General features: G+C 42.2%; 1 pseudogene; it reads left to right on the top strand.

Moving 5' to 3' along the window:
- The first annotated feature begins 3,241 nt into the window (after nucleotides 1-3,241).
- On the top strand, nucleotides 3,242-4,276 carry LOC107543040 (melanoma-associated antigen B16 pseudogene; annotated as a pseudogene).
- Nucleotides 4,277-9,558: the final 5,282 nt, after the last annotated feature.

Below are 9,558 nucleotides of genomic sequence, written 5' to 3'. Positions count from 1 at the left end.
ACCTTGCAGATCAAAAAATGGAAATGCCAAGGTAAGTCTATAAAAGACAAAAAATATAGCAGCATTCAGTCTTTTACTTTATTTGTTCCTCACATTTCTCATTACCCAGAGAAAGAATGGCCTACTAATTCTCATGAGCAATATCTAGCGTCCTAATTATATATCTCAACACACTTTCCATTCATGAAAATATTTGAAGGCAAATATGTGCGTTTTCATTATAGAAATAGCCATCTATTTTACTTCTTAAATAAAAGGAAAAATGGCAGATCTATATGTAGACTGCTTATAAAGTCTAGGAATATAGACAATATGGAGAATGCCATCAAGGACATCTTCAATTTGTAAATAATAAAAAAACATCTGTTTTTCAAACTTTCAGACTACTCTGAGAATTGATATGAAACACTCTTTAAGACAGATTATTAATTGGAGGAAAAGCAAATAGCAAACCAACATGTACCTTATTATTACACTTCTGTAATTTACATAAATCTGTATTTACATATCTGCATATATCAATAAAAAATTAAGTCATAATAAGGTTTTATGGCGGTGCAGGTGACAGAGAGGATTGAAAAGGTAAGGGAGAGTTTTGTTTTGAATCTATTGTTTGAAATGTTTTCAGTGAGAACATAGTTATAGAACACAACTTTAACATTTTAACTCTGATCAGTAACAAATCACTTGCAAAACACTTCAACACCTCTGATTATTACAATTATTTCTCTAGTAATCAGAAGTCAGGAGGCACACACATTAACTTAATGGGTCCATGCTGTCTCTTAAACCGCTTCCAATTCGGTTACACTAAGTGATGCAGTGTTTCCAATGGGAGGGGCAAGACTCCATAACAGAGTCTATACAGGCTCTTCCCTGTAGAAAGTCTTTTAGATCAGATTCCCAAATGGCTGGAGAAAGGACCCCAAGTGAAGGGCTGTGTGTGTGTGTGTGTGTGTGTGTGTGTGTGTGTGTGTGTGTGAGTTTATGCACTGTGCTGCAGCTTCACCACCTAGCATCTAACCTGGAACTTGGACTCAATCTCTATGACAGTCATAGAGAAGGAAATGCAGACAGATTGTCAACAGGTGGCATTGCCTAGGAAGTAATCCTAAAGGACTGGAGCCAGGGTATAGACCCTAAGTGAAGGCTGTGGAAGCCACTTACCCCAGGAGAGAGGGACCACACAGATCCTCACCCCTGCTGTCAATCCATAAGGAGCTGGTGGTGGGGGGAGGGGTGGGTAGGAGCTGAAGGGATATCCTCTAACTTTGGCTTTCGAGTGTCAAGTGTCCTTGGTGAAGGCCCATATCGAAAGGCGTGGCCTCAATCAGCAGAAGGAGGGGTCCTAGGACTGGTCAAATACTTAGGTGAGGACATTCAATGAGGGAGCCAATAAGCCTAGAATAGAGGGGTCCCACTGAATAAAGTGCCGTCCCTTTTGTCATCCCAGGGAGCTCCTGGAGTAACCATCAGACTGAGACACCCACTGACTTGGGGTTCCAGAATCTGAGGGTGGTGAGGGCCATGGCCTGAGGGCGTGGACACAAGTCAGCAGAGGGAGAAGGCCCTGCACTGTTGAGTTTCAAGATAGAATGCACAATGGGGAATGAGATGATCACCACAGAACAGAGGGGATGCTACAGGTAAGAGCCCAGCCCCTGCTCCAGCCCTAGGAGTCCCATACTAACTATCTAACTGAGTTGCCCCCTGACTTCCACCTTGGGTTTATAAGAAGGTGAGGCTTGTTCTGAGGGGTGCTGCCTCAGGTGAGCAGAGGGAGGAATCCCACGCCCTGCCAGGAGTCAAGGCAAGATGCTGAGGATTGAGGGGACCCCTCCTTCAGAATGGAGGAGCCCCTCAGAGCATTGCTGTCAGTCCTGGGCCAGTGGGGGTAGGGGGAATGGCTGGAAGTCACTTCTCCTGACTTTTACCTCAGGAGTCTGAGACAGGTAAAGGCTGTGGTCTGAGGGGTGCAGCCTCCAATTAGCAGAAAGAAGAGTCCTAGCTTCTACCAGAGTCGAGGCAGGATGCTGAGTGAATATTTAGGGAACATCCATTCCACACTGGAAGGAGCTTTACAGACCCCCACCCTTGTTGTCACCCTTGGGAGGTGCTGGGCAGGGGTAGCAGGAATTGGCATCCACTGACTCTTACTGTTCAATCTGGAGGTGGTGAATACCTTCAGGGAGCAGGCCTCAGTTCAGCAAATGGAGGAATGCCAGGCCCTGCTAACTCTCAGTATTGACTCTGAGTGGAGACCGATGGACTACCTACCTCACAACAAGAAGGACCCCTAGATAAAGACCTAGTAGTTCCTGCTGTCAGCTCTTGGAGGCCTGGAATAGCTGTCAGATTGAGTTGTCACCTGACTTCTATCCTTGGGTTTGCAGGGAAGTGAGCCCTGTTCTGAGGAGTGCTGCCTCAAGTGAGCAGAGAGAGGAGTCCCAAACCCTACCAGGAGTCAAGGTAAGATGCTGAATGTGGACTGAGGAGCTCTGAGAAGATGTGTCAGTCTGAAGTACCCCTTCTTTTTTTTGGTTAATTGTCACCCTAGGATATTTTTCCATTGATTTTTAGAGAGGGTAGAAGGGAAGAAAGGAGGGGGGAAGAGAGAGACAGAGAGAAACATCGATGTGAGAGAGACACATTGATTGGTTGCCTCCTGCACATGCCTCCATGACTGGGGGCCCGGGATCAAACCTGCAACCCAGCTACATGCCCTTGACCAGGAATTGAACCTGTGACCCTTCAGTGGGAAGGCCAATGCTCTAACCACTGGGCCACACCAGCCAGGGTGAGGCACACCTTCTTTTCAACTCAAGTGTCTCAAGAAGACCTCTGAGGGAGGATCCTGAGGTACTCCCTGAAGTCACAGTGAAGATGCTGAACAAAGACAGAGGGGGCCACCTGCCCCCAAACAGAAGGGATCACACAAAGCCTGATTCCACCAACTCTTTTATCAAGCTCTGAGAAAACTTGGGTTGGGTCAGTGGGTTACATACTCCCTGAAGAGCCTTTTTACTTCTTCCATCAGCTTCTTACAGGTCAGGACAGGAGGCCTATGAGGCTCTAGAGCACCATCATCAGGAGAAGATGGGTGAAGGCACTGTTCATTAGAGCTGCTACAGTTGAGTTTACCAGATGAAGCCACTCACATCCCCCTTTTCTCCCTAGGTTGTGGTCCCCTATCATTCACCCTCCTGCCACACTCTTGCCTGTATCACCAACAAGAGTGAACATGTCTCAGTGTCAGGAGATTCCACATTGCACACAGGAACAACAGCATGCCCATAGTGAGACCCAGGGCCTAGGGGCTGCACAGGTCTCCAAGGCTCTGGAGGAGACCACTTCCTCCTCTTTGCATCCTTTAATGCCTGGTAACCTAGAGAAGGCTCTGGCTGCTGGGACACTCAGCATTTCACAGAGTCCTCAGAGAGCCTGTTCGTCCTCCAGTGCCATCAGAGCCATCTCATCGAGCAAATCAAATGAGAGCCCTGAAAGCCAAGAAAAGGAGGGTAGCTCAGCTTCTTCAAAGTCCCTGTCAGAAACTGAAAACTTGCCTGAAGACCCTTTAGATGAGAAGGTGCCTTTGTTGGTGCAGTACCTGCTGCACAAGTATCAAATGTATGAGCCCATCACAAAAGCAGATATGATTGATGTTGTTATCAAGGAGTACACGAATGACTTTCCTGAAATCCTCAGTAAAGCCTTGGAGCACATGGAGCTGGTTTTTGGCATTGATGTGGAGGAAGTGGACCCCACCAGCCACAGCTATGCCCTTGTTAACAAACTAGGCCTCACTTATGATCCAAGGCTGAGTAGTGATGAGGGCGTGCCCAAGACTAGCGTCCTGATCATTGTCCTGGGTGTGATCTTGATGAAGGGCAATCGTGCCACTGAGGAGGAGATCTGGGAAATGCTGAATATGATGGTCTTATATTCTCAGAAGAATCACTTCCTTTTTGGGGAGCCCAGGAAGCTCATCACCAAAGATTTGGTGCAGAAAAAATACCTGGATTACTGCCAGGTACCCAACAGTGATCCTCCATGCATTGAATTCCTGTGGGGTCCAAGAGCCCATGCTGAAGCCAGCAAGATGGAATTGCTGGAGTTTTTTACCAAGATCCACCCCACTTGCTTCCCACCCCAGTATGAGGAGGTTTTGAGAGATGAAGCAGAGAGAACTCACACTAGAGCTGCAACCAGGGCAGGCACGACTGCCATGACCAGGGAAAGTTCCAGTGCCAGATCCAGTAGCTTCTCCCACCCCTAGTTAATCTGAGGCAGATTCTTCACTTTGTCATTGTAGAGAAGTAGTGGAGGGCTGGGGTGTGGATCTAGGGAACACAGTATATAACATCTTTGTGTCCCTCTTCTATATGGTTAACATGGAGGTTTATCTTCTTTGGGGAGGGGGGTTAGTTTTCAAATATTGTTCCTTTGAATTAAACATTTAATTAGCTTCAGAATCTAAGTTTATGGTTAATTGAACCAAAATCAACATCTTTGGACATCAGTTCTTGGGCAAATGTGCATAGGAAAGACAGAAAACAGAAATTGGGATAAAGTAGAGAGGATATGAAAATTATAAATTTTTATAAATATTGTGAAGTATTATCCCACCAATCTACCAATTCATATTCTCACAAATTAATGTGTATAAATACCCTACACTCTTCACATTTTGTTTTTCCAATTCTTTAACTTTTGGTCAAATTTATATATTTAAAAATGTCTCACAGTTATATTAACTGGTATTTCCTTGTTTTCTAACTAGGTTATGTAAAAACTTAACTTAATCTCTTGCCCATATAAAGCTAGATTTCTACAGTAATGCTCTGAACTACAGGATTCTACTGAACATGCTTTAAAATTCTGACCAGGTGCCAAAGATTGAGAGCAGACAATCTCAGCTAGTGAGGAGCATGAGGAGAATGGCAGGGGAGAGTAATTTCCAGAGTCCATGAGAAAAACCACCAGCAAAACCAAGTGCAGAGAGCTTAGGGCAGGGTAGGAGGCAGGGATATGAATCTAGAGTTCAGTATTATGTATAAAACTTACTATAAGGAGAGGGTAGTGAATCAGGGTCAGGCACCCAGGGACACTTACATGAATAGACTTGGAAAATTTCTCACTCACCTCTGCCAGCTGGATAGATGAAAGAACCCAAAGCATATAAGACATCTCACCTTATCTTAGAATCCTCTCAACATATTGTCAAGCAGAATATAGGTGGCTCCTCTGTATCACCTAGTGATGTTATTGATGGATTCTGGCAGAGCAACATCTCTTGATGACCCTGGGAGTCCAATGTATGCTTTGCAATGTACCTGGGCCGGGAGCCATCTTTATGTGTCCTGGAGATGGCTATTTCTTACCTTTACTTAGGTTACAGCTATGTGAATGGGTGAGGTTAGTGAATGATGACAGACAGTTGAGACAGGCCAGGAGTATCATAAATAGTGGAAGGGGATATGCAGTCACAGGAGGGAGAAGTGAGAGGGAGAATGCCTTAAGAGCTAATTACCTCTGTGACTGCAAGTAAAAGGTTAGGTGTGGACATGTCTTGAAAAATAATCCAGAGGGTGTTCCTAACTCGGACTGCCTTCTTACACTTCCTAAACTTTTGGCACATCAGGTGGGTGTCCTGGGGCTGTCTGCTGGCCTGTGTTGTCACCAGATACTCTGCCTAGGATAGGGAACTGGGCCAAGGAGCAGACATTTGCAGAGGGTATGGTGAACTGATGGAAATGACACATTTCTTTGTTAAATTGACAGGGGATGATGGAAATGTGTGGGATCCAATGAGGGAGGCATTATGTACCTCCAAGATGAGGATATTAGGGTCTGGGAAAGAGATATTGACGATTGCATTCTCAGTGATATTTTCCCATGGGAATTCATGGAGGCAGAAGACCCTATCAGGGCTTATTTTGAATCAATGAATGTTACTTCAGGTACTTTGAATGATTGATTGATTGATTGATTGATTGATTGATTGATTCATTCATTCATTCATTCATTCATTCATTCATTCATCCAGCAAGCACTTATTGAACATATACTGAGGGCAAACACTACGTTAACAAAAGGAAATGGCAAAGCACTTGATTCAGGCTGTAAATGTGAGGATGACTAAGAGACAGATTGGAGTTTTAGGAAGTTAGGGACTATGTGAAAAGGTCGGGGAAGTCTATAAGGACTCTGAGTCTTAAAGGTTGGTTGACTGGGTAGAAGCTGTTCCTCTTAGCTGAGATTGAGGATAAAGAGGAAGATGAGTTTATGGCAATTTGAGTTACAGGTAGAGATGAGGATGGTGCGGGCCATGTAGGTGCGAAAGTTCTGCTGGCTGTCCTGGTGTAGATGTCCAGTGGGCAGTAGAAAACAAAGGCCTACCTATCAGGAGAGGGGCCTGGGATGCAGATTAGGTTTGGCTGCCTCAGGAGATATCATTTGAGGCCGCAGATAGAGGTAAAAACCAAGCGTTTTGCATGCAGTGGCCTATATTCTGTCTCCTCCCCTGCAAACACTACTGGAAACCAAAACTACACCAAGCTTAATAAATCGAAGGAAGATTTAAAGGGAGAAAGTATTCACCCAGAAATCTACCAGCCAAAGTTTTCCTGTGTTTCCTTAAGCTCTCTCTTTTAAATATATACTTGTGCCTTTGCTTATGTATCGCCTATGCCTATGTATTTGTCTCGGGTCTCTTTTAGGACTCTGCTCTTGAATACAAAGACATTAATCTGCTGTGACTAATGTGTCTGTACTAGGCAGATGGCAACTCTGCTTTAACTCAAATTTCTCATGACGTACAGAGCAAGGGGCTGGAGGTAGGAAGTTCATGACACATCCTTTAACAGGAGGACAGTGATTGTCAAAATTTTAGATATGAGGCTGCTTATCCCAGCTGACGTCTTCCTCTGAAATTTAATCCATGAACATAAGAAAGGCACAGCATTCTGGGTAAACTGGGGACTGCAAGCCCAATCTATGCATCCCTTTCTCTCCCTTGGGGGCAGTGGTCCCTGATACCCACAGAACTCTAGGGTGCCCCCTGAACACTGCTGGGAAAGCTCAGTGCTAGAAGACCCAGCCTCAGACATGGACTTCACCTAGGGTTGCCAGCAGTCCTGAATACACAGGCCATGTCCTCTATGTGTTTTGTCCTGCATCCTATATTGGCTTTGTCAGAATACCCTAAATGTCCTGTGTTCAGCTTTTTACAATAAGTTACACAAATTTAGCAGTTAGAGCTATTTTCAACCATAGTGATTAGTGATTAAACCACTTGTGTAGAAAATCATACCCCCACAAATAAAGGTCTGGTCTCTCCAGAGGTTTGGCTGAGGGAAGATCAAGGGGTGGCAGGGGGTGGAGGGTATTTAGAATTAAAGAAAGGAAATATTCAAGAAAGGGAAAACCTGGTTTTGGGCCATAGTCCCAGTCATGAACAAGTACCCACCATTAATTAGCTGCAAAATCAGTACAATCAGCCAATCAAGACTGAAAAATCAGCCAATCAGTGATAGCCCCACGAACACCTGTCCTGAAAGTCAGCCAATCAGCAATAGTCTCACACTTCCAGACAGCATCCAATCAGCAAGTTCTTCTGTCCAGATCCCGTGCTTCTGAAAGTCAGGAGGTCTATAGTAGCCTTACTCTAATGACCACATCAACACAGTCCATCCTTAACACTCTGCTTCTGAGTGTCTTCCCATCCTTGAATCCTTAAGCAAGCCAAAATCTCATATAGCTTCAGCTCTGGCTTTGTTCGGGAAGAATGTGCCATACAAGTACAATCCTCCCCTAAGGCAAATGGGAAGTTCTCCTTTTTGCATCAAATATGGACTTCAAGTTATTCTTAGTTCACAAGTTCACAACCCTTTCAACCATTCAACTACCTTTGTTTACAGACTTGAGTGATGACTGACATGGTCATGAGATTTTCAAATTAAATCTTTTCAATTCTTGCATAGGTTGTTTCACCTATTTTTATTTATATATATTTGAACCTCAAAATACCCAAACTCAAGTATAAATGTTGTGGTGAATTTTATGAACGGTGTACATTTATTAAATGAGGAACAAATCCTTTTAAAGCTTTGTGTGCCACATGCAATGCTTCATTCAATATAGAAAATGGTGGAAAGTCAGATATAAACCAACATATACTAACAGCTGAGTATGAGAGATGTATGATTTCCTTAACTAGTACAAATGACATTTTAAAAGAAGTGCATTTTTTGTTTGAGGCATTCAGAAGTTATTTTTCACCTGAAGTTGGAAGCAAATTTTGAAGTGCCAGAACCAAATCTACTGCAATAATAAAAAATATGATAACTCCATTTACTATTACAGAGATTATCAAAGATCTAAATACTTCACCTTTTTGACATCATGGCCACAAGAAAAAAGACTTTCTTATAAGACTACTGTGAGTAAAATCCTTTGCATATTTGGCTTCAGAAACAACAAATTTTTGCAGACTTCCTATTTTTATTTCAGAGTTAATGAATTAAAGTGGTTAAAGTTCACATAAAGTATGCATGATTCTGTAGTAGTTAGCTATACTACCGATATTCGGCATAATGCAACTTAAGCAGCATCTGATGTTCTTTAGTTGAAACTGAAGTAATAGTTACAAAATGATTCTTACTTCAGAATATATATTCTTTGAACTGAGTTATTAAAGAATTTCAGTGATTTTGTTAACATTCAGAATTCTTCAATTCTCATTCAAAAATCTATTGGCTTCCTTTAACAAATGCTGTTGAAAGAAACTTCAATTTATTTGAAGCTCTGATATTACATATAAATCCCTGAAATTTCAATTTATTAGAAGCTCTGATATCACATTTTAATTCTGAAGAAAGGTCTCAAAATCGTTGTTGACTTTTTAAATAAGTCATTGAGCAAAATCTACTTATTTCTTGTTCATACTTTGTAATATTTCCTTAGAAATAAGATTATGTGCTTTGAAAGAAGAGCAGTATTGTTAAAGTGCTTCACTGATTAAAAGAACTTGTTGAGTATATTAAAGAAATAATTGGTGAAAACTGTTTCCCTTTACGTGTCAAGGCTCTTCTTAAAAAGAACAACATTACTTATGAACAGGAAAAGAAATTCTGACTTAGAGTAATTATTATGAAATTTGTCAAGACTATAATTTGAAATGAATTTTATCACTTGAAGAATTTGACTTAGTAACATGGATGTTATTGAATATTCTTCCAGCATGGAAGCCAGAAGAGGATAACAATTGATAACAATGTTCTTTTATGTCAGTGAGCAACATTGAAAAAAAGTTAAGAGACACAACACAATCCCGAACAATGGAAAAGTGAGCTATGCCACGAAAGATGGTATTAAATGATTCAACAAAGCAAATTTGAAGAGCAGTTCTCAGATTTGTTAACTATGTCAGTATATTTTCAATATAGCAGCCCATAATGCTAATGATGACCATATATTCTCATTAATGAATTTTCAAAGGAGAAAATAATGAAACAAGTTGTCAGTGACCACTGTTAAAAGCTATGCTACAATGTAAAT

This window comes from Miniopterus natalensis, chromosome X (genome assembly GCF_054644295.1).
Source record: "Miniopterus natalensis isolate mMinNat1 chromosome X, mMinNat1.hap1, whole genome shotgun sequence".
NCBI classification, from domain to species: Eukaryota; Metazoa; Chordata; class Mammalia; order Chiroptera; family Miniopteridae; genus Miniopterus; species Miniopterus natalensis.
This window is presented reverse-complemented; position numbering and strand designations above follow the sequence as displayed.